The sequence below is a fragment of the Pantherophis guttatus genome, chromosome 3, assembly GCF_059756535.1.
Source record: "Pantherophis guttatus breed Tessera chromosome 3, ASM5975653v1, whole genome shotgun sequence".
In the NCBI taxonomy this organism is placed as follows: Eukaryota; Metazoa; Chordata; class Lepidosauria; order Squamata; family Colubridae; genus Pantherophis; species Pantherophis guttatus.
Genome location: NC_142065.1, coordinates 193,790,411 through 193,816,805, shown reverse-complemented (window position 1 = coordinate 193,816,805; position 26,395 = coordinate 193,790,411). Strand labels below are relative to the sequence as shown.

Here is a 26,395-nt window from a genome sequence, read left to right as displayed (position 1 = left end):
CAGTTCTAGAAGGCCAGTACAGTGATGGCTAACCTTTTTGCCATCGCGTGCCAGGAGAGGGGGGGTGGGGGAGGTTCGCGCATGCGCATGCCCACACCCATAATTCTATGTGCCCCCCTGTGCATGCGCACGCAATCCCCATCCCTCCCCACTCCTGGCATGCGATGGCCTGGTAGGCACATTTTTCTTTCTTACCAGATCCTCTCTATGCATCTGGAAAGGGCGAAAAAAGCTTTCCCACTCCCTCGGTGGCCTGAAAGGGCCCATTTCCCAACTCCTGGTGGGACAGACAGTGACTTTTTTGCTGTCCCCAGCCTCCAGAGCCTCTCTAGCTGAGCTGGCGTGCCCACTGATATGGCTACGTGTGCCACCTGTGGCACGTGTGCCATAGGTTCACCATCACGGGTCTAGTAGTTAAGGCACCAAGATAGAAACAGAAGATTGTGAATTCTAGTCACGCCTAAGACATGGAAGCTGGTTGGGTGACATTGGTCAGTCACTCTCTTTCAGCACAAAATATCAGCCTCCAGCAACAAGTTAGTCCGTCCGTCCTTTCCTGTTGCAACAGATGGATTGACACTTGATTTATCTGGAGGAAAAAGCAGACCATGAATTTATTTCTGGAAAAAGCACTAAGAAGAAGAAGAAGAATCTATTATCAGAACTGACCTTCAAAGATATAGGATTTTTCTGCTAAAGAATTCCCCATGTTCCTAATATGCCCATTTGTGGGGGGGAAAGGAAATAGGTGAGGAAGGAACAAAGAGACATAAAAAGATATAAAATGGAAGAATAAAGCACAAAGTGGTCAGTGTCAAGTCTATGTAAGGGAGCATCTTAAATGACATAGCAGTAGGAGTCATTCTGAAGTACTTTTACTTTACTTTTACTTTACTTTATTTTGGATTTATATACTGCCCTACTCCCGAAGGACTCAGAGTGGTGAACAGCCAAAAGATAAAACACACATAATAAAAAATTTAAAAAACAATGTAAAAACACATTAAATAATTTGGCCCAAACAAATTAAAACACCCCTATTGTTTTAAAACAAATTTAAAATTAAAAATTAAAAGGAAGTTAGGCCAGGCCAGCCTGTTGAAATAAAACAGTCTTGAGGGCATGGCAGAAAGTGCGTAAATCTGGGATCCTCCGTATCTCTGGGGAGAGCTCGTTCCAAATGGCAGGTGCCCCCACAGAGAAGGCTCTCCCGCTGGGGGCTGCCAGTCGACACTGTTTGACCAATGGCACCCTGAGGAGCCCCTCTCTATGGGAGCGTACTGGCCGGTGAGAGGCTACTGGTGGCAGAAGACGGTCTCGTAAGTACCTAGGTCCTAAGCCATGTTTACATTTTACAATCAAAACGTTCAGTGCAGGGGTGGGTTCTAAAAATTTTTACTACTGGTTCTATGGGCATGGCTTATTTTGTGGGCGTGACTTGGGGGGTAATGTGACTGGGTGGGCATGGCCAACTTTTTTTTTTTTTAACTTTTAAAAGCATTATTTCTACAACCTTAAGAGGTTGCAGAAAAAAAAATGCTTTTAGAAGCCTCTGATGATCAGGCAAATCATCTGGAATTGCCAGAGGCTTTTAAAGGGATTTTTTTTCCTACAACCTCCTCGGCTGAAGAGGTTGCAGGAAAAATGTTTTCAGAAGCCTCTGAAGATCCCAGCTGAGGCGTGTGATCATCAGAGGCTTTTTCTTTAACTTTTAAAAGCATTTTTTTGGCCAAAAAGTTTGTAGAAAAAATGCTTTTAAAAGTTAAAAAAAAAAGCCTCTGATGAGGTGGGCGGGGTAAGCAAGCGGCGATCGGGCTGGGAACCAGTTCGGGGGCGTGGCCAGCAAATGTTATTACCAGTTCTCCGAACTACTAAAAATGTTTACTACCGGTTCTTTTGAACCGGTGCGAACCGGAAGCAACCCACCACTGGTTCAATGTCCACATTAGAATATGCAATCATCAAAATACAGAAACAATTGCAGCAATTTACAATATTAACCACCATTATTTACAGTGACTCATTTTGAATCCCCATTGGAGACAATATTTCAATATACACTATTCTTGCACTGTTCTAATCATGAAATAATTACTGATAGAAGAGAATATTTTTTTGCTCAGGGTTGAATTGTGGGGTCCTTGGTGTTTTCTGAACCTAGTGGTTTTCTTGCAGGCTTTTCCTAACCAAACTAGGTAACATCACTCCCCTTGAAGGGAGTGGGGTTGCTTTTATTTTTATCTACTAGTGGCTTGCCCTATCAGTATTGGTGGAAGGGTTTTTGGTGGTTTCTTGATAAGCCTATTGTTCACTGTTAGCTTGTTTATCTTCATTGGTAGTTCCTTGATTGGGATATTGTTTACTTAATTGTTCTGGTGTTAATCCTGAAATAATTACAAATAAATTTTAAAAAATCCAAAGTGGCAAGGTGCCATGGAATTTAAAGAATTTATTCTCCTGAGCTTTTGTAGCTATCAAGGAAATGTTGGAAATTTGTTTCTTCTTTTCTTTTCATTTGTCTTTACAGAAATAATTCAACTAGAAGAAAATAGCTTTCCATTTGTTTCAGACTGGCGGTTCTATATATTTAAAAGAACTTTCCAGGGCAGGTGCTGATGGAGCAAAAAACCGATGTTTATTGGCAAATTCAGGGTGTACCATTTCCCTCATGATGGATAACTTACCTTCCTCCTCCAGTACAACTTGTCTTACTAAGGAGGGAGACATTGAATTGGATTAAATACTTATTCCACCGATCTGTCTCCTTTCCTGCTCCTGGGATTTGTTTTAAAATGATGGCTGATGTACCATGAAGTTTGAAACCTGTGTGAGGTACACTGTCATTTGCTACTGATGAATTTTCTCCCCCAGCATAACTTTAATGAAGAAAAATATTGCTTGCAAGTCAGTGCAATTATCTAGGAAAAATACAGAGTTGTATTTTTCCCACAATTCATGCCATGTAACTCTTTGGAAAATAATGCCTGTGAATCAAATAAAATGATGTGTTTGTCTTGGTGGAAATGCATTCTGCAGAGAAAATGGGAGGAAGCTGATTGAGCACTACAGGATTTATTTCAACAGGCAGATGGATGCATTTTATACATTTGGAAGAAGATGGTGCACTGGAAGATGGAATCGAGTAGAAAACTCAGTAGAAATGCATGAAAAGAAAATTAAATGTATAAAATTAGGTTTCCCTTCAATCTTCAGAACTGCATTAATTGTATATTAAGTGAATAGAGTCAAATTATGGAAATTAAGGTTTAGGATGGTCCAATGCAGATCATCCAATGCCCACATAGAAAAGATGTTCAGTAGATATTCAAGCTGAATAGAGAAAGGCTGAGGAACAAGAGATAGATAATTAGTTTCAAGGATTTTGTTTCTTTTTAAAATTCCAAATAAAACTCAAAAACTCTCAGAAAATTCTGGATCTGTTTGTTTTACATTATCCCCCACTCATTCAAAATATATTAAAGTGTGCTCTTCAACCACCAAAAAATTACCTGCTAGCATAGCAAGTGGTCCCTGGTATCAGCAGACCATGACAGTTAAAAAAAAAATCAACATGTCGGTCATGAATCATCATCTTCTTTAAACAACCCCATAACCCCTTGTGGAGTGGAGTCTGGGCAACTGAATGGAGCTAGCAGAGTGTTTTAATGGCCAGATGCCTTTCCTATCACCAATGCAGAGTTCTGTTCAGCAGATATATTCTCAGTGTGCCCAGAAAAAGAAATATCTGCTTCTACCTAGGATCAAACTCCACCTCTATGCCACCGCACCACTCTAACATGTCAGTCATGAATACACAGTTGAAACATAAATCCTTTGTATGTGCATCTCCTGCCCAGCTCTCAACTTGAAAGCATTCAAATGCAAATAGATAAATAGGTACCACTTCAGTGGGAAGGTAACAGCATTTTATGCAACTCAGCATATGGTCATGCTGGCCACATGAACACGGAAAGGTTCTTTGGACAATGCTGATTCCCTTGGCTAAGAAGTGGATGAGCATCGCCTCCTAGAGTCAGGCACAACTGGATGGGGAAACCTTTGCCTTTACTCAGGGGTGAAATTCAGCAGGTTCTGATAGGTTCTGGAGAACCGGTAGCAGAAATATTGAGCAGTTTGGAGAACCGGCAGCAGAAATTTTGAGTAGTTCAGAGAACCAGCAAATACCATCTCTGGCTAGCCCCAGAGTGCGGTGGGAATGGAGATTTTGCAATATCCTTCCCCTGGAATGGGGTGGGAATGAAGATTTTGCAATATCCTTCCCCTGCCATGCCCACCAAGCCACACCCACCAAGCCACACCATGCCCAGCAAGCCATGCCCACAGTAAAAAAAATTGGATTTCATCATTGCCTTTACTGTATATCGTATACACATACAATGGTATAATTGCAATTTCCACAATTGTGGAAGTGTGTGTGTGTGTGTGTGTGTGTGTATGTACAAACATATATACACACACACACAGAGAGAGAGAGAAAGGGAGAAAGACCTCTGCACACATGTATAAGAGGAAGAGAAAATAAAATACTGGAAAATATCACAGATTTGTTGTTCCCTAAAATCTCATTGGTGATCTCATTGGAATTCAGCCCTCTTTATTGCAGGCACCATTACAGTCTAAAAAGAATAGTGAAACAAGAGCAGCCTGTGAACATTTTCTTAGCTAAGTCCAATTTAAGACCTTTGCTTCAAGCCTACTTTTGGGAAACTATACGGATGCTGTAAAAAATCATAAAGAAGATATATGAACATGAGTGCCTGCCTTTTGCTATACTGCCCTAGATCCATCAGTGCTTTATTATACTCCCTCTGAATAAAAGAAAACGTGTCTTGCAAAAAGGTATTTAAGAAACCTCCAAACTGATGCAGAAAGCTTTCTCCTTTTTCCTTGTTAAAATAACCTTGCAACATACTCTTGCTTGACCAACCTTGATGGGTGAACAATGACTTTAAATGATGTAAAACTCTATATGACAAAGAGGGAAAAAAACATTCTTGACAAGCATTTGTTTAGACAGCAGTGTTAACTGCAGATGTTATGCATGGACTGCCACCATTCTTCCAAATGTCAGAATGAGTTAAATTAAGCCCAAGGTAAACTTTGGTCAGTCACCCTATGGAATAGGAATGTGTGGAATGAAGAAAGATGATATCCATCACTATGGAGTGATGTTTCACTAGAACATTGATGACACTCAATTATATGTGTCCACCCCAGTGAAGTAACCCATGCTGTGCTTGTCCTGTCCCGGTGCCTGGATGCTGTTGGGGTCTAGAAGGGGAAACCACAGACTTCAACAGAACCTTGGTGAGATTTAGTAGGTTTGAGTTTCAGGACCTTTCAGATATATGATGTTACCGTTTTGGGTATTGGATGAAGTGGAACTACACCAGATATAATGTGCAATGTAGGGTTCCTGCTGGTCTCCTGCTGAGGAGAAGGTGACACTCATTTTCTCAGGAGAGTCTTTAAGCAATGCCATGTTGTTTGCCAGTTGCATACAAGATGGTGAGGCTTTTTCGCAGTCCTGAATTGATTGTTGCAATGAGCTCTACCCAGGGCTGCCCTTGAAGAACATCTGGCAGATTTAAGGTAAAGGTTCCCCTCGCACATATGTGCTAGTCGTTCCCGACTCTAGGGGGCAGTGCTCATCTCCACTTCTAAGCCAAAGAGCCAGCGCTGTCTGACGACATCTCCGTGGTCATGTGGCCGGCATGACTAAATGCCAAAGGTGCACGGAATGCTGCTACCTTCCCATCAAAGGTGGTCCCTATTTTTCTACTTGAATTTTTTATGTGCTTTCGAACGGCTTGGTTGGCAGAAGCTGGGACAAGTAATGGGAGCTCACCCCGTTTTGCAGCACTAGGGATTTGAACCGCTGAACTGCCAATCTTTCGATCAACAAGCACAGCGTCTTAGCCACTGAGCCACCACATCCCCTGTTTTATATTATGTGATGTGATGTGATGTTATATTTTTCATATATATTATATTATAATATAATATATAATATAATATATATTATATGTTATATTGGTATGTATGCCCGTGGAAGGACACATTTACACTTCTGATCCATGAGCTGTATTGGTTGCTAATTTGCTTCCAGGTCCAACTCAAGGTGGTGGTTGCCCTATAAAACATGAAGCCAGGTTATCTGAGGGATTGCCTCTCCCCAAGTATGTCTATCCATTTCATCAGATCTGGCAAGAGAGAGATGTTGTGGGTCCCACCCTCTCCTTTAAGGAGTTACATCTGACAGGGCCCAGGAGACAAGCCTTTTATGCCATGACACTTGCTTTTTGGAACATCATCTCCTCTCCACCAGTGTTGGCCCTTTCCTTTATACCCTTCTTGAAATCCCTTTAAAATGGAAGGAGGGGGTTCAGCACGTCTTGGGATCCCCTGCTAAGAAGGACCTTAGATGTTAGCTGCATCATGTGTAATATTTTGATGTGTTCCCTTTAATTATCTTATTTATTTTAATATTTAATTCTAAATTTTGTCAACATCCAAAGTAGTAAAAGAGGAAGTAAAGAAGAAGAGTTCTATATAATGTTTTGTAAGAGTTTTGTATAATGTTTAAATCATTGCTTTTATTGTCCACGCCCAGAGTCATTTTGTGTCAGATGGGTGGTCATATAAATTTGATTTATTTATTTATTTATTTATTTATTTATTTATTTATCAAATTTCTATACCCTCCTACTCCGGGGGGACTCAGGGCGGTGAACAACCAAGATAAAATACAGATAATACAAACATTAAAAGTCCATTAAAATTATTAAATATTTTGGCCGAAAACAAATTTAAAACACCCAATTTGTAAAACAGATTAAACAATTTAAAAATTTAAAAGGGAGAGTTAGGCCAGGCCAGCCTGCTGAAATAAAAAAGTTTTGAGAGCACGACGAAACGTGCACAGATCTGGGATCCTCCGTATCTCTGGGGGAGCTCGTTTCAGATGGTAGGTGCCCCCACAGAGAAGGCTCTCCCCCTGGGGGCCGCCAGTCAACACTGTTTGGCCGATGGCACCCTGAGAAGCCCCTCTCTATGGGAGTGTACTGGTCAGTGAGAGGCTATTGGTAGCAGAAGGCAGTCTCGTAAATACCCCGGTCCGATGCCATTGAGCACTCTAAAGGTGGTAACCAAAACCTTGAAGCGCACCCGGAAGGCCACCGGGAGCCAGTGCAACTCGCGCAGGAGGGGGGTCACATGGGAGCGCCACGCCGCTCCCATAACCACCCGCATGGCTGCATTCTGGACCAGCTGGAGCCTCCGGGTGCTCCTCAAGGGGAGCCCCATGTAGAGAGCATAAAAATAAAATAAAATAAAATAAAATAAAATAAAATAAAATAAAATAAAATAAAATAAAATAAAATAAAATAAAATAAAATAAAATAAAATAAAATAAAATAAAATAAAATAAAATAAAACAAAACAAAACAAAACAAAACAAAACAAAACAAAACAAAACAAAAACAAAAACCAGTAGAGAGCTCATTAATAGTACTTACTATATTGAATGAGTTACCCTGGGCTGATAGATAAAAGGATCCTTCAGCCTTCTGACACCTGATGTGTTCCAGATGTCTGGGGATTAAAACTCCCTAAATTCCAAGTCATTTGTTGACTAGGGAATTTAAAAATTTGCATTCATTGATGCACCTGCTTTGTACATTTTACAATATTAATTTACAAAATAGCTTGTAAGGGCTTCAGGTTTAAAGCAACATCTCAGCTGGTCTTTGGCTGTTCCATGGGAAAACTTGCAAACAGAATAAATTAAGATATTTTTCAAAGATTCTCCATTAATGAAGGAAGAAAAGCAGCCACATAAATTAGGAGGAAACACAGACAAACTCAAAAGAATGTACTGAACATAGTTGTACAGGAGATACAGTCCTGTATATATAAATATATACATATATTTGGCTGTAGTGGTTTGCACTGGTGTTATTATCAGTGTTCCCTGTCTGAGCGGAGGAGGCACAGATATTTGATTTACTGAAATTAGATAAGAAACTAAAGAATAGAATAGAATAGAATAGAATAGAATAGAATAGAATAGAATAGAATAGAATAGAATAGAATAGAATAGAATAGAATAGAATAGTTGGAAGGGAGCTTGGAGATTTTCTAGTCCAACCCCACTGCTTAGGCAGGAAATCCTAAACCATTTTAAACAAATGGTTATCCAATCTGTTCTTAAAAATTTCCAGTGTTGGAGCATTTAAAACTTCTGGAGGCAAGTTGTTCCACTGATTATCATATTTTTTGGAGTATAAAACACACTCCCCCCCCCAAAAAAAGTGGGTGAAAATGTCTTTGAGTCCTATACAGCAAATATTGTGGTGGGGGGAAGGGGGCTTGGTGTGGTGCCTATCAGCTGTTCTAGAACAGGCCGCAGTGGCGGCAGCAAATGTGCTTTGGTGGCAAACTGTTGTGGCCTGCCAGCGGCCTGTGCAGATCGTGGCTGATCCCGACGAGGAGGAGGCTGGTGTGGGGTTGCGCCAGCAGCCGGCGCAGCCGGCGCTCGCATCAGACAGTGAGGAGGCTGAAGAGGATGTGGTGCCAGAGGCAGAGACTCAGCCAGGGCCTTCAGAACCTCCAGAGGCTCCTTCAAGTGGAGAGAGTGAAGTGGAGGAGCCTCTCCTCAATGCTTGAGCACGCAGGGCTGCCAAAAGGCAGGAGTGGCTACTCAGGAGGAGGAGGTCTCCTCAAGAGTAAGGTTTGAGGATAATTGGCCACTCCCTTAGCCTATTTAAGTCACATACAGTTAGTAATTTCTTGCTGGAAACAACATGTAATTATTACAGAGCATCTTGGAGAGTGAGTCTTATCGTATCTTGTTTTCTGGGCTGGTTGCCAACCTTTGCCGGACTTTGTTCTTGGTACATTATAACTTTGATAAGGACCGTTGGTGTGTGTCACAATCCTTGGGAATCCAGAGCTGGGGCAGAACACAAACGGGCCGTGGCAGTGAATGGGTCGTGGTGGCGAATGGGCCATGGCGGTGGTGAACAGGCCACGGCAAAAGGGCCAGATGAATACTGGATGGATGCTGGAAGGCGGAGGCAGATTTTTTTTCCTCCCCAAAAGCTAGGTGTGTCTTATAGTCCAGAGTGTCTTATAGTCTGAAAAATATGGTAATTGTTCTAACTGTCAGGAAATTTCTCCTTAGTTCTAAGTTGCTTTTCTACTTGATTAGTTTCCACCCACTGTTTCTTGTCCTGCCCTCAGGTGCTTTGGAGAATAGCTTGACTCCCTCTTCTGTATTGCATATGAAGTTACAGGTAGTCCTCAACTTATTACCATTTATTTAGCAACTGTTCAAAGTTACGAGGCCGCTGAGAAAAGTAACTTACAACTGTTCCTCATACTTACAACCATCACAACGTCCCATGTCATTTAATCAGAATTTGGGCACTTGGGAACCAGCGTTCTGGAGTCACATGATTGACATTTGAAAATTTCCCAGCCAGCTTCCAATAAGCAAAGTCAACAGGGAAAGTAGGATTCACTTAATAACTATGATTATTTGTTTAACAACCATGGGGAAAAAAAGGTTGTAAAATTAGGTGTGATTCAGTTAATGACCGCATCACTCAGTGATAGAAGTTCCAGTTCAAATTATGGTCATAAATCAGAGCTGACCTGTTATTTAAGCGAATGGTTTCAATTCTAAGTAATATTCTTGGAAATGAAGTCTACGCATCTTAAAGTTGCCAAGTTTGAGAAACATTGCTTTATTCCTGCTTGCCATCTCTCAATATAAGTGTGCAGTTCCATTTTATACCCACTGCAATATACGGTATGTCCAGCATTTCTTTTTTCAACCTTTCTACTAGTTTAACACACACCTTGTTTTCACTTCTCTGGCATGGTGTTAAATTGAAGTTGGTTGTTGATACAATTGGCATTCATGGGGAATTCTAATTCTCAACTATATTTTGTTTGGTACTATTTGGAACAACATAGAACATACAATAAAAGAGTTGGAAGGTGTTAGGATATGGTGTAAGCCTAACAAGTTGTCCAGGCAATATATGTGTGCTATAACTTTAAATGAGTTCTGTAACTTTAAGATGTAATGCTGAGTAATTGTACTGATGAGTCATTGTAATTGACTGCTGACAGACTTCTGACTGCAATTATCTTAATTGTACTGTTGAGTCATTGCACTGCTGACTCCACTTATCTTAAGTGGATAATTACTAGTGTAAACTGTATATAAGGAGAGAGTCGAGCTATAGTCATTGTTGCTTGACTTATTGCTTGACTTGTTGGTTGGAACTGTTACTGTCGGGTGTGAAGAAGTGGATGGATCTGCTACCATCGTGATTTGTTACCAGCATTGAATTGCTGTTTATTACCTACTGCTGTTTGTATGGTAAGAAGATATCTGTAACTTCGGACTGATTTGAATGGCTAAAGACTTGGATTGATAAAAAGACTATGCAATTGTTTTTCACCACAAAGTAAAAGCTTTGTTAAACCAGTTTGTATGTATTGTATTCATTGCTCTCAGTACCGTTTCTCTGTGCACTTGCTCTGCTGGTTGGTTAACACATCAATATCCTTAACAGGAGGTCTTCTAGTCCAACCCCCTGCTCGAGCAGGAGATCCTATACCTTTCCAGAGAAGTGCCTATCCAGTCCCCTCTTAAATGTAAGAGCCTGGTGGCGCAGCAGACTAATAGCCTGTTATTAACATTCAGCTGTTTGCAATTATTGCAAGTTCGAATCTCCCCAGGCTCAAGGTTGACTCAGCCTTCCATCCTTTCTAAGGTAGGTAAATTGAGGACCCAGTTTGTGGGGGCAATAAGCTGACTTTGTATAAATATACAAAAGTATGAAGGCTATTGCTTAACGCACTGTAAGCCGCCCTGAGTCTCCGGAGAAGGGCGGCATATAAATCAAATTAAAAAAAAAAGCCTCCAATGGTGGAGGACCCACAACTTTTGAAGGTAAGACATTCCAATAGTTAATTGTTCTCACTTTTAGGACATTTCTCATTAGTTCTCTCCTTGGTTAGTTTCCATCCATTATTTCTTGTCTTACCTTCTAGTGCTTTGGAAAATAGGTTAACCTCCTCAACTTTGTGGCAGCCCCTCAAATATTGGAACACTGCTATCATGTCACCCCTAGTCCTTCTTTTCACTAGTTTACCCAATTTCTGCAACTGTTTTTCATACATTTTAGCCTCCAGCCCCCTAATCATCCTTATTGCTCTTCCCTGCACTCTTTAATATTTATATAATGATTAAACAATATTTTAATGTGTAAAATATATTATAATAGTATATAATTTATATAATATTTAAATGTTTTAATCTTTAATATTCCTTACTAAGGAAGAGGTGTGATAATGCCCTATAGTTCAGTACACAAATATCTCTCTAACTGCATCCTCCCTCCACTCCAGGGGTGGGTTCTAAATTTTTTTACTACCGGTTCTGTGGGCGTGACTTATTTTGTGGGTGTGGCTTGGAGGTCATGTGACTAGGTGGGCGTGGCTAGCTGGTCAGAGTCATTTCTGGAAGGTCTTCGCACTTATGACCAGTCCTTGCACTTACGACCCAACTCATTTGTTTGCTTTTAACACTGATCAGCTGTAGGACGGCCCTTTGAAGCCCCGCGGCAAGAGTTTAAACAGTTTTTTTCCCTCTAGTCATCAGCTGGGACTCAGGAGGCAGCAATAGATTTGGGGTGGGACCAAATAAAAGGTAAGAATAATGTGGGGGGGTGGGAGGGCGGGGGGGGAGAACCAGTTCGGTGATGTCATATCGTCACCACTACCGGCTTAGCCGAACCAGACCAAACCGGGAGGAACCCACCACTGCTCCACTCCTATATTTCCACTGTGTTGAGGGTAAAACTTCCCTCTGCATAGTAGGCAACAGACCAGACAGCAAAGTGATACGTTGCTGGTTAAACACACAGATACTCACAGACTCTGAACAGTGAAAAAAAAAACATTCTTTACTCTTAGTGAAAAAACAAACTTGGTTTCTCAAAACAATGATAACACGTCTTCGAATAATCACTCTCCAACACAAAACATAGTTTGCTTACAGTTCTCTTCAGTCACACACAGTCCCTCTTCAGGAGATCAATCATCAAATAGCAGGAGCAGGAGCTCCCGGGCTTCCTGTCTACTTTTATGGCTGCCTGATAATAGCACAGCCAATCATTCTTCTTATATCATTTAAAGTCACAAACATAGTTTTTCTATATATTAACTACCCAACCATAGGATGAATATCCAACACACTGTATCCCAAGGAAAGATATAAGAGGAATGTATACCTGGTCCTTTTTCAGATTGGAAAGTTTCAGAAAGTTTCAGAAAGAGGAAAGATGTTCATCAGAAACCTTGCTAGTTGTACTGCTTGTAACAATAAACAACAGTGTCTCTAACAGTAAAGCCAGCTCAGAAACACTAGTGAGAAATTAGGAAAACTTCAAGCACCCTGATAATAAGGTTGAAAATCCATTGAAAAATTGCAGGGTAGATTTTATTGCAACATTAATTAAAGCCACAAATACTAGTTTCTCAGACAAGCACTTTTGAAAGTCTGCACTCTTGATACTGCTTTTAAGAGGTACCGTTTACTTCATTTGCTTTTAGTGCCATTCAGATCAGTAAATCCTATAATTTGTTTCATTCCTCCGCCATGATTACCTCTATACATGTTATATATTGGCTGCTTTTCCTATTTTCTTCTATGCTTTATCTCTGTGCATTGTCTCTGGTGTGATAGATGCAACCTATTTTTAAGCTGTCTGCCTTTTTTAAACCTGCAAGATAGAGCAAGTAATAAATAGGCTGATCCAAATTGGTGATGGAGATATGGGCAGCATTTAAGCAAAAACCAGCCGGCAAAATCTCATTTAAATCTGTGCTTTAAAAGACTTTTTGAAGGTAATCTGCAACTTCATTCAAGTGATGGGGATTCTTTCCAGAAAATCTCAACAACATAGCATAGCTAATTCAGTCTGTAAACACAATTTGTCTTCTTGTGCCGGGATTGTGCTTTCCATTAAAAATGTTGCAACAAAATATCTTGGTTTCTTGGAAAGGCTCAGACAGGATGGCTTTTAAGGTAATCTCCTTATTCAAGCTGCATCTGTTTCCTACAAGAAGAATAAATATCTAAAGAGGTACATTAGATAAAACTTAGTTCAATCTTAATGCTTTAATATTTTTTCCTGTATAGCCTAAAATGAGTCCAACTGAACTTGGCCAACCATACTCTAGTCCACGCTTTCTCAGCCTTGGCAATGTGAACTTCAACCCCCAGAATGCCTGAGGCAGCATGCTGCCTGGGGAATTCCTGTTCATACAACTTAAAGTAGCTAAGGTTAAAAAACACTGTTCTAGTCCAATGTTCTGCAACATTCCTGGCCAACAATGCATTGAGAAAGTCCTCAGACATGGATAGGAGCAGGGGTGAAATCCAGCAGGTTCTGACAGGTTCTGGAGAACTGGTAGCAGAAATTTTGAGCAGTTCGGAGAACCGGTAGCGGAAATTTTGAGTACCACCTCTGGCTGGCCCCAGAGTGGGGTGGGAATGGAGATTTTGCAATATCCTTCCCCTGGACTGGAGTGGGAATGGAGATTTTGCAATATCCTTCCCCTGGACTGGGGTGGGAATGGAGATTTTGCAATATCCTTCCCCTGGACTGGGGTGGGAATGGAGACTTTGCAATATCCTTCCCCTGGACTGGGGTGGGAATGGAGACTTTGCAATATCCTTCCCCTGGAGTGGGGTGAGAATGGAGATTTTGCCGTATCCTTCCCTTGCCATGCCCACCAAGCCATGTCCACAGAACCGGTGGTAAAAAAAAATTGGATTTCACCACTGGATAGGAGGATACCAAATGTAAAGCATCCATGTTATCAATCTAGAAATAGCAAGCAGCCATCAAGTTTGGAATCCACTGATTGGCCAGACCTTCATTAGGACATTCATCTACCTTTGCTTTTTTTCAGTGTGTGTCTGTGTGTTTGTTTGTGTGCATGCACATAAGTATGCAACTTTCCTTGGTTGCATACTTGGGAGGTGGACATGCTTTCAAATAAAACAGTGACTTTTGCACTTCCACCAGTCTTTATTTTCAAAGAATAAATCAAGAACTAGGTAATATAGTAGCTTCCTATTTAACTTTAAAAAAAATAAAGAACATTTTCAAAAGTCAGTTAGTACATGAATCCTGATGAATATCAAAAAAAAAAAAAATATCCAAGTTCATAGGTACCTTGGGGTGCCATGTTACCTGTTCCTGAGCATTAACATATTTCTTCGTATTCCATCTCTGTTCTTCCAAGTTGAGAGATGGGTCCATGATTCTTTTAATCATGTCACCTTCAGAAAGTTCCTTGTGTGGGATTGTTTGAACATGAGGGCATTTTTCGGATCTACAAAAGCTAATGAACTCTTGGTTTGCTCGCCACACTTGAAACCGCATGCCACAGCTGGAATTTCACAGCCGCAGAGCAGGATTCAGTGAAATGTATCTTCCATGTGCCCTTTCTAATTCCAGAGAGATGGGCAATCACTGGGATGGAAGTGAGAACAAGAAGAACAACAAATCTTTGTTTCAAGCCAAGAGGACAGAAGGATAGTACTGAAGACCTTTGCCAATTCAACACATTGGTCCTTTGGAAAAGAGTATTTACCATAAGTGAATTGCAATAGCCAATGAAACTACCTTGCTGATAGCAGTCCTTTCAGTACTTTATGACAGTAGAGTTCCAGTACCAACACAGAATGCTCTGAACCTATTCAACTGCTTACAGGACTGGCGAATTTGGCTGCCGAAAGTTGGAACAGTTATGGAAATATGGTCCTCAGCTTTTAAAAAAAAAAAATAGACATCTGCTAAATTTTCAGCAGAGCCATAGGCCCTTGCTCCTTTAGATGGAATATTGTTTAGAAAGATTTATTGTTGACAAGAGAATTGTTGGAATTCCCACCATTTTCAGGCTAAAATGTATTGCAGAGTCATTGGAAATCCTGCTGAAGAACTCTGAGTCATGATCCTCTAGATTAAGAATTACATGATGAGAGAAATAACAGGATGACTTCAGCCTCCAAACTTTGTATTTTGGGCAGGAAGATGGGAAAAAGAGACCTGGGAATTCTCTTCTTTGACTGTAAAATCATCTCTCCAGCTCTTTGAGACTAAAGTAGAACCTGAAGCCTAAATGTCTATGGAGATTCTCAGTCATCCAGGTCATGATTGTCCCAAAGGTGCTTTTTCAAGAGGCAACTGGATGTTCTTTGTTTTATCTTGAAGATGTTTTGCTTCTCATCCAGTAAACTTTGTCAGTTCTTTAGAACAGGTATCCTGTTATTTCACTTTCTTTGTTTTACCAGAACTGAAGCTACTTGGATGAGAAGCAAAATATATTTAAGGCAGGGGTGAAATCCAGCAGGTTCTGGAAAACCGATAGCGGAAATTTTGAGCAGTTCAGAGAACCGGTAGCAGAAATTTTGAGTAGTTCAGAGAACTGGCAAATACTATCTTTGGCTGGCTCCAGAGTGGAGTGGAAATGGAGATTTTGCAATATCCTTCCCCCAGGAGTGGGGAGGGGATTGGGAATTTTGCAGTATCCTTCCCCTGGAGTGGGAGGGAAATGGAGATTTTGTAGTATCCTTCCCCTGCCACGCCCACCAAGCCATGCTCACCAAGCCACACCACGCTCACCAAGCCACACCACGCCCACCAAGTCACGCCCATAGAACCGGTAGTAAAAAAAATTGGATTTCACCACTGATTTAAAGTAAAACAAAGAAAGTACAGTTACCTCTTGAAAAAGCACTTTTGGTAGAACCTGAAGCCTACTTTGTAACAAAGAAAAGTTTAGAGAAGTTGTCCAGAAAGATTTGGCCCAGCATTGGAATGCAACCTTGTAAAATCTGGAATATCAGATTTTCTTTCACTTTCTTGCTTCACATTTTTTGTTTGTTTGTTTGTTTGTTTGCCATCGGCTAGAATACCTATAATAGATATGGATCGGATGGACTGATATATATTTATGCCTACAAGTCAGTTTTTGATTCCTGGCAACTGTCTGGACAAGTCCCTTCAATGTTCAGATTTCACATCTAGAAAGGGATATACTTTAATGTACAAAAAGTAATTAAGCTTGGCTTAATTATATGCTTTAATAATCAGCTATCTCATTTAAAAAGCATAACAGTTTGTTTTCTCATTTTTGTCTAGCAAATAAATTGACAAAATTGTTGGACACAGCTCAGTAGTAAAGACTGGATAACAGCTAGAAATGGTAGAAAACTCTGTTGCCAACTAATGAGAGACTGGATTTCTAAATAGCTTCCCTCCCCCCACCCCCCACACACTTCCGTCCCCCCCCCCACACACACTTCTCTTTGTCCCTTCAGGTCATTGTTGACTCCTGGCAACTGCTTGGACAAGCCCTGAAATTTTCTTGACAAGATTTTCTGACAAATGATTTCTGAACAGAAAGTGACTGGCCCCAGCTCTGTGCCTAAAACTGGACTACAATTCTCGGTCTCCCAATTTCTAACTCGGTGCCTTAACTATTATATCAAACTGGCGCTCTTCAAATAGCTTAGCCCTAAGGAAAAAACATAAATCAGAATTAAACATGTTTTGTGGATTCTCTGACAGCTTTATTAATGGCTGCTTTAATGTGTCTTGTACATTTAATTAATGTAATCAATCCCATTCAAAGTGCAGGGTATTATAAAAAAGGAAAATCCCAATATACTCACTGGAAAAGTGATGGATAATGGACAGCAAGTGGGATGTTTAACCAGTAAGTAGCACATTAGCAGCAAATGTGTCTTGCATTGACCTAACAAGTCCTCTCTTTTGGAGCAACAAAAAAAATGCAGTCAATTAATCAATCAATAAAATGAAACAAAAAATGATTCCTAGTCCCAAAACTTTATTCAGAACTGAACAAAAGACTCATTTTCTAATGCATGTGGTATGTTATATTTACATAAGGGAAAAGTCAGTCTCCCATCTCTGAACCATAAAATAATTATCTGCACTAGGTGTGCAAAGGCTCACTAGCATTTTCTATCTATCTATCTATCTATCTATCTATCTATCTATCTATCTATCTATCTATCATCTATCTAATTTGTCAAACATGTACAAGATAACAAGTATAGGTATGAACATAAACATGAACAAAGGAAGTAAATACAGATAAATGGGGACAATAGGACAGGGACGGTAGGCACGCTAGTGCGCTTATGCACACCCCCTTTATGGACCTCTTAGGAATGGGGTGAGGTCCATGGTAGACAGTTTAAGGTTGAAGCTGTGAGGATTTGAGGTTATAACAACCGAGTCAGGTAGAGCATTCCAGGCGTTGACCACTCTGTTGCTGAAGTCGTATTTTCTGCAATTGAGTTTGGAGCGGTTTACCTTGAGTTTGTATCGACTGTTTGCTTGTGTATTATTGAGGTTGAAGCTGAAGAAGTCGTTGACAGGTAAGATGTAGTAGCAGACAATTTTGTTACTATGCTTAGATTGGACTGTAGGTGGCGCAGTTCCAGATTGTCCAAGCCCAAGATTTCAAGCCTGGTGGCATAAGGGATTCTATTGTGAGTAGAAGAGTGGAGTACTCTTCTCGAGAAATACCTCTGGACCTGCTCAATTTTGTTAATGTCTGATATACAGTGTGGGTTCCAGGCGGACAAGCTCTATTCAAGAATTGGTCTGGCAAATGTTTTGTATGCAATACAACATTACCGGAAAAGAGGCTTCACAAAATTAGTTTAACAATTCTTAATGCCTTTTTGGCAATGCTGTTATAGTGAGCTTTAGGGCTTACATCGTTTGAGATGAGTATAATAATAGTAGAAACATTGTTGGAAAGAAGGAACAAAGAAGAGGCATAAAACATCTGTTGTGGCCCCGCCCTCTGAGCCTATCCCATCGGAGGAAGAAAGCTCCGAGCATGAGGAAGAGGAGTCAGCCAGGCCTCCCTCTCCAGGCCCCTCCCCTCTGGCACTGTCTCAGGTGCCGGCTGAGGGAGACGAGATTAGCCGGGAGACAGGTGTCTCGGATGAGAGTGAAGGAGAGACATCATTCCTGGACGCACGCCTCCGAAGGCGTGATAAACGATTGCAGCAGCTCAGGAGGCGTGCTAGGGATTAGAACTGAGTCACTGGACCACACCCCAGAGACTATATAATAGAGGGTGGTGGCCAGTGATCCCTGTGACGAACAAAAATAAACCTTGGATAGTCACTAAAGCATCGTCTGGAACTGCTGAGAGGAATATTATTTTCTGTTGGACTCTTGTTCTCTGAGTATATTATCTTTCTGTTTCTGTGGAAATAAAAGCACTTGGCAGACAGTGTGTATATCGCTGCCAAGTTGGAGATAAAGACCTGGGTGTGTGCCAAGTGCTTCCTTAACCCTCGGCTGGCTGTGTTTGTGTGTGTGTGTGGACGGGGACAGATCAACATCTCTATTGAAAATTAAGCCTGCATCTTAAAGCAAACTTGTATCAGTTTACATCAAGATTGGAAAAGGCTCCCTGCCCTGTGAATCTACCTCATTTTGTAAGCCTTCAGCTGGTTTTCTCTCTTTTCTTTCCTTCTCAGATTTATTTCCCTCCCTGTTTTTCCCCTTTATTTCTTAATAGAATCATTCTTTTTCCCACTTCCTTCTCTTCTTCCTTTTTTTCCCATTTCTGCTAGAAAGATAAATTAGAATGTTTGTCTACCTACGTGCATACAAATGGTTAATGTGTGTCACCAAAAATATAAATAGAGACACAGAGAGAGAAAGAGAGAGAGAGAGAGAAGGGGGAGAGAGATCGTTTAATTTGGTAAATGAGGTATCTTATTTTACAAGCAATTAACTTTAGTTATCAGTGAGTAATTCAATTAGTGTATCATTTTTGTCCTAGGCTTGCCCTTATATTAGCAACCCCAGATTGATCAAATGAAAACTGGGCCCATTTATGATAGACACAGCATCCCACAGTCATGGAATGCTATTTGTGAACTTCACAGTTGATTTCTGACAAGCACTTTCAATGGAGAAATGGGCAGAAAGTTACAAGTCATGGACATGTAACATCGCATTTAACAGCCTGCAGGGATTTACTTAACCACAACAGAAACCAATATCATCAGACAGCATGTTTACATGATGCTCCACCTAATGTCTATGTGCGTTTAGAGTTGCCAGTCCCTATTGCAATTGGTAAGGGAGGACTACCTTTATAGTTCTTGCAAGAGGAAAGTAATGTGAATGTGTGCATAGGAATACATATAATAAAATCCTCCGTCTCATGTAATGAATGGTTTGAAGGCAAATGCACTGAGAGAAGGAAGCTAAAAAGTTAGACTGAAAGTAAAATGTTACAGGAGCAAGTTCCTTTAATTAAGCAGCGCCATCTACCAGGACTCCAGAAGTGTGCTTTCTCTCATGTGGAACCTGCCTTCTGGATGAGGTTATCCCTGAGATAAGAGACATAGTGGTTAGAATGTAGTATTGCAGGCTAAATCTGACGATTGCCAGCAGTTCAGTTCTGACCAGTTCAAGTCTTCCATATTTCCAAGGTCAGTAAAATGAGGACCCAGATTGTTGGGGGCAATATGCTGAGTGTATAAACTGCTTAGAGAGGGCTGTAAAGCCCTGTGAAGTGATATACAAGTCTAAGCACTATTGCTATTTGAAGGGCTTCTACCCTAACGGGAATTTGGAGTATCTGAAAGACCTGGGTCTTTTCTCAGGCTCTGGGTGAGGATGATTTGAGTCCCTTATGGATCTGCTTGTTCTTGAAACATGTTTGCCATCTATTGTTGTTATATGCCCTTTTTATTATTTTAACTTATTGTATATTTGTTTTGTTTTTATGCCGCGAGTCACCTAGAGTTACAGTTGGGTGGCACCTAATTCTAAAAAGAAAGGAAGAAAGGAAGGAAGGGAGGGAGGGAGGGAGGGAGGAAGGAAGGAAGGAAGGAAGGAAAGAAAGAAAGAAAGAAAGAAAGAAAGAAAGAAAGAAAGAAAGAAAGAAAGAAAGAAAGAAAGAAAGAAAGAAAGAAAGACCAGCACCTGGAACTGATCCACTCTGGGAAAGCTGCTTTACAAGATGATCACATAGGAATTATCTGGGATCAAAACCGAATTCTCAGAAGACTCAAATATCCAGATCCTCGTACATTCGTGCAGCTACCTATCTTTTTGCATACTTTTATAGATCTGAATCTCATCTACATGTATGACTCAGAGGTGGTATTCACTTACCTTTACTACTGGTTCACAAATGTGAGCGTGCTCGCATGCACCACTTCCGCACATGGACAGAGGCTTCCACGCATGCGCAGAGGATCAAAAACGGGATGTGATGACATCTAGGCAGGAGAGTGGAACCTCCCTCAGCCGCCGCTACTGGTTTGCCTGAACCGGATAGAACCAGCTTAATACCACCACTGGTATGACTACAAAGCCATTCCCAGTCTCCAAGCTGTGTGTGTTAATTTATCTGCTTTTCAGGGAACAGATTTTCAACCTTGCTTTTTATCCATTCTTTATGCCTTCTGAAGCTGATATCGGTGCACTCACTGTAGCCCTGATGATATGCTTCACCAGGAAAAAAAAAATCATAAATTCCATTTTGAGACAATCCAGCCATTTGCTTTAAACTCTGCAAACCTGTTAAGAAAAATGAGAGCAACTTCTGTATTATATGATTTAATTTACCATCATAAATCACTACAAAAAATGTTTTTCTTTTAAAAAAAAAAAGCCTATCTTGTTAACGGCAATGGTCAGATGCTAATAGGTAGGCTCATTAGCTTTAAAAATATCAGCCTGCTTGGGCTATCATTTCTTCGAATAACAGAATAATGACACCCATTAACAAGAAGGAACCAACCTGTTACAGGGTTTTTTTTAAAAAAAAAGAAGAAGCAAAAAAACTCCAACCTTTCTGGCTTAATAAATAGATGCACTCTAAAATGCTGGTAAGCACATATATAAAAGAGAAAGCTAAGGAGATTTGTTTTAGGGGAAAATAAACTATAATTTCGGCAACAAATGCTAAGACATCCTTGAACCTGGTGATTCTGGAAATAGAATGACATGTCTTCATAACAATAATGCGGAAGAGTTTTATCATTGCCATCTTCCAGGACAATTTTGTCAGCCTTCCCAAGTAGATGAGACAGAAAGCATGACCAAATCTGCTAATTCTAGTCTATTTTATTGTAGAATCTTGCAATCTGAAAGTACAAATCTCCTGCCTTCCCCTTTACATATGGGGAACTAGTTATGGTCCAGTGGTGAAATTCCATTTTTTTATTACTGGTTCTGTGGGCATGACTTGGTGGGCGTGGGGTGGCTTGGTGGGCGTGGCTTGGTGGGCATGGCAGGGGAAGGATACTGCAAAATCCCCATTCCCTCCCCACTCCAGGGGAAGGATACCACAAAATCCCCATTCCCTCCCCACTCCTGGGGGAAGGATATTGCAAAATCTCCATTTCCACCCCACTCTGGAGCCAGCCAGATGTGGTATTTGCCGGTTCTCCGAACTACTCAAAATTTCCGCTACCGATTCTCCAGAACCTGCCAGAACCTGCTAGATTTCACCCCTGTTATGGTCCCTTCTGAGCTTCTTTCTCCACTTGCTATGCAGCTGCAGGCTATGTCCTCTTTTATCTGATGGTATGGCAATGCCATGGTGCAGAAGCTTAATGACGCTGGAACTGCTGGCCAGAAATGGTCTGCACTCTGACATTTTGAGCCTGGCTCCAGAGATGGAGTGAGCTCCAGTCGCTTGATCCTTAGTTCCTGCCCAACCCATTTGAAACATGCTATATTGTGAGTAGATAAATGGGTACCACTTTGATGGGGAAAACCTAGCTGCATTCATGAGTGTGGAGAGAGGAAGTCAGTACTGGACCTGACTGGATGCAAGGCATCAGAAACACAAGATGAGGCAAGATGAGAGACCAATGGAGGAAACCAGAAGAGCCAGCAACCCAAGTGCTGCTAGTTAGCTGGTATAAAGCTAGTTCTCCCCACACAGTGCACCAAGGAAAGGTGTGTAAGCACTGAACAAAATGAAATAGCATTCTACATTGTCAGGATTGCATTGTGTGTCTACTTTGTGAATATTTCTCTGACATTGTACGCTAAATGTATTCATCACTATTCAAGGAGTCATCATCAGTCTGCTCAAATGGTATCATAAAAAGGTATTTAAAGGCCGGTGTTCAGACAGATGAGCACAATTCAAAGCACACTGACAATGTCTTCTTGAATGGTGATGAAATATTTGCAACCAAGTTGCCAAGCTCGGAGCGCAGACCAACAGCCCATTGTACGCTAAATAAATACATGTGATGGTTCTCTAGGCAGCATCTCTTCTTTTAAGGCCTTTTTCACATACCGATACACCATTTAAAGAGCCATCTTCTCAAAAGAGTGTTCCGTTCAGAGTCTACAATTACAGCAATACCACCAACTGCTAGATTATCACATTTACTGTGATGTCTCTGCCAAGCTCAGTGGCAGCCTAGCCAAAGTTGCCTGATCAAGAAAGCTAAGCAGAGTTGGCCCTAGTTGATAATTGGATAGCATACCATCTGGCAAGTCCAGGACTGTAGGAAAGATTAGGAAGGCCTGTAGAAGAATCCAATAGTAAAGTTTCACAGTATCGGGCTAAGAAAACTGCATAGATACATCAGGGGTGAAATCCAGCAGGTTCTGACTGGTTCTGGAGAACTGGTAGCGGAAATTTTGAGTAGTTCGGAGAACCAGCGAATACCACCTCTGGCTGACCCCAGAGTGGGATGGGAATAGGGATTTTGCACTCCACCCCTTGGAGTGGGGTGGGAATGGAGATTTCGCAGTATCCTTCCCCTGCCATGCCCACCAAGCCATGCCTATCAAACCACACCATGCCCACCAAGCCACACCACGCCCACCAAGCCACACCACACTCACCAAGCCACGCCCACAGAACCAGTAGTAAAAAAAATTTCACCACTGAGATACATCCATATGTCGCCAGGAGCTAAGCTCTGCTCAAAGGTGATTTCTGAATTCTCTTACTTATCTCTGCAATTATAAATCAGCTAAACTGACCAATTGGGTCAAAATTTCTCAACATTGGCAAATTTAAGATGTCTAAATTTAAAGTCCCAGAACTCGATCCATTATGGTATCTAGCTTCTTAAGGACATCTTAATCAATTCTGAGATTGAATCAGTTCCACCCAACCAAGTATTAAGTGATTCTTGCTCAACCTATCATTGTTTATAGAACTCAGAGTTCTTTAAACGCATTAAGAGAAGACTTAAAATGCACATATGAAAAAAAAATGTGTTTTCTAAAATAATTTTTAAAGCAACTTTCTATCATCAAGAGCTCATTTTTCATCAATGGTCAGCCGAGGGGATCTGACCTTCAGTTAGAGAAGAAGATTCACAGATCTGTCTAGTCAGAAACACAAGAATGTAGAGAATATAAAGATGCAACTGCTTTTAATAGATGAGACAAAGGTGTATGAGAACAGCAAATCAATTGCCCCTCTCCATGGGATTAATGGGTGCTTCATCACTGGAGGTTTTTCGAAAGAGACTGGACAATCACTTGTCTAAAATGGTATAAGGCCATGATGGTGAACCTATGGCATGTGTGCCACAGCTGGCATGTGGAGCCCTTTCTGTGGGCATTCAAGCCGTCACCCAGCTCAGCTCCATCGCACATGGGCGCATGCCTCCTGCTAGCCAGTTGATTATCGGGATGCACAGGGGGCCACACGCAGATGTGTGTGCATGCGTGGGGGGTTGTGCGTGCATGCTTGGGGACGGGGGAGTGTGGGGGGGCAGCACACCCCCACACAGCCCATTTTTAGGCCCAGGAGGCTGCAGCGAGGCCCCCTAAATGGCCTGTTTTTGGGCCCAGGAGGCTGCAGGGAGACCTACTAGGCCCAAAAAAAGGAAAAGGGAGGTGTCGTGTGCGCATGCATTGGGGTGGGGGAAGCGGGGGGGATTACGTACGCATGCGCAGGGGGCCAGGCAGAGTGGGGGGGTTGTGCACACATGTGCAGGGTGGGCTGCATTGCATTATGGATGCCGGCACACGTGCGTGCTGTTGCACACGCATCCGCACGCTTTTGGCATGCAACGAGAAAAAGGTTAGCCATCACTGGTATAGGGTCTCCTGCTTGAGCAGGGGGTTGGACTAAGAGACCTCCAAGGTCCCTTCCAATTCTATTTTGATTGAGTGTCATTAAACAGCATGCAAGAATTGAAGTGTGACTGGGTATACATTTGACGCTATCTCTTCTGCCTGCTCAGAAACCATCACATGTCTCTCATGAATGCCATTCCAGTGTAATAATAAAAGTTAGCTGCTAGTCATGTTCACCTCAGTCTCTGGAGAGTTTCTACTTCATACCTGTCTCAGAGAATCTGACAGGTGCCTCTATAAATTATGAATGAAATACGTTTTTAGTTCACATGGAACCAGATCTTTTGGGGTTCGTTGTCATTCTGTGTGAAATGAAAGGCTCTTCTACAGTGTGCCGAACACAACATGATTTCGGCAAGCTGACTTTCAGCAAAATATTTCTATCATTTCTGAATTTATGATTCAGGTGCCCTTCTCTTAAGGTTGTGTTGGACTCAGTTTAAGAAGCCAAATATTGCACTATTTGTTCTCAATATGAAAATAATTTCAATAATGTATTTATAATATTGTACATATGTTCCAGCTTTTTATTGGTTAATAAGCAAACTTATTAACAGTATAATAATCCTACTATTAATGGTATGCTTACCATTGGGGCTTTTTAAATGGTTTTAGTGGTCCAAATGTATACACAAATACAGATGTAGATATAGATACTGTATATAAAATAAATAGTTAACTAAAGATCTTGGCTGGGCTAAAGAATATCCTGAAACTTCAATTGTATTCATCTGAAATTTGTTTGAAATGCTATAGGGTTTCCTAGACTAGAAGATCTCCAAAGTCCCTTCCAACTCTGTTATTCTGCTCTTCTACAATTCAATGAATATGAACTTTATACTGTAAGCTACATCCTCAGAAACAAACAATGCAATCAGGTGAAATAATAATGGAGTATTTTTAGCTTTAAGTTCTTCAGTTTATGGAACTTGAGTTACTCAACATTCAGCAATATTCACATATTATTTGTTTGTCTGTTTGTTAGGTTTGTATTCCACCTTTTCTCTAGGAACTCATGTTGACTTACCTGGGGATCTGTCTTCATTTCTATCACCACAAGATCGAATTAGACTATTAGAGAATGTATGTCCCAAAGTTACCCATTAGATTTCCATTGTTGAAGACAGTGGTGGGATTCAAATAATTTAACAACCGTTTCTCTGCCCTAATGACCGGCTGGGTGGGCGTGGCCATGGTGGGTGTGACAGGCATCACTCGGTCTCCTGCAACCCTCTGGGAGCAAAAACGGGCCATGGGGGGATGTGCCGCCCCCCCCCCCGGTGCCCTATTTTGGGCCTAGTAGGATTCCCTGCAGCCTCCTGGGAACAAAAACAGCCATGGGGGGCACGGAGGGCATGGGGAGGCACCACCCTAGTAGGCCTTCCTGCACTTACCTGGGAGCCAAAATGGGGGGTGTGGGGACTTCTGGAAGGGGAGGGGCCAGCTAGCAATTTAACTACAGGTTCACCCAAACCGGCTGAATCCCACCACAGGTTGAAAATAGATATGAATCTAGTAGCAGCTGCAGCAACTGCAAGATTGTCAAAATTATGATATGTACAGGGCGATGTCAGCAGGCAAATGCCAATCTTATATGCTGGAGTCCCATTGTCTGACACATTACACAAGCCATGACATGGGTGTGATGTCATCACCATGCATGTTTTGCAATTTGTCCTTTATCCCTCTTTTCCCAGATATACACATTTGAACCTCTTCAAGAATTTGAAAGGAATCATACAGAAACAAACTTTACCTTTAATCCCAATGTACAAAATATGGAATCAGGATGGATGTTGAAGTTATAAGAAAAAAATTCCAATTTACTATCAGGAAAAGTTTTCTAAAAGTAGCATATCAGGAAGTGGAGGATGGGTCTCCTCTTTATTGGTTATATTTCAGCAGAAGTTCCTCTATTGAAGACACTTTAATTTAGGTTCCTACAGTAGGAAGGAAGGAAGTTAGTAAGTTTATTATTGTAGCCACAGGTTATAAGATATAATATGCCATAAAATACAATAAAATAACAGTAAAATATTGTTTAAAAAAGTAATAAAAAAGAGTATTAGATGTAAAAAGGTTACAGCAAAATAAAGCCAAGACTATAGCTAAGAACTTAAATATTTCTTTTTAAGTTTAAATGA

At 41.1% G+C, this 26,395-nt stretch overlaps 1 long non-coding RNA gene across 1 annotated transcript; it reads right to left on the bottom strand.

Annotated features, from left to right (window-relative positions):
- Positions 1 to 19,414: 19,414 nt before the first annotated feature.
- LOC148114948 (uncharacterized) lies at positions 19,415 to 25,811 on the bottom strand. Its single transcript, XR_015732920.1, has 4 exons — positions 25,646 to 25,811; positions 20,563 to 20,633; positions 20,298 to 20,450; positions 19,415 to 19,507 (listed from the first exon to the last, which is right to left on the bottom strand). It is a non-coding gene; the product is annotated as an uncharacterized LOC148114948 (long non-coding RNA).
- Positions 25,812 to 26,395: the final 584 nt, after the last annotated feature.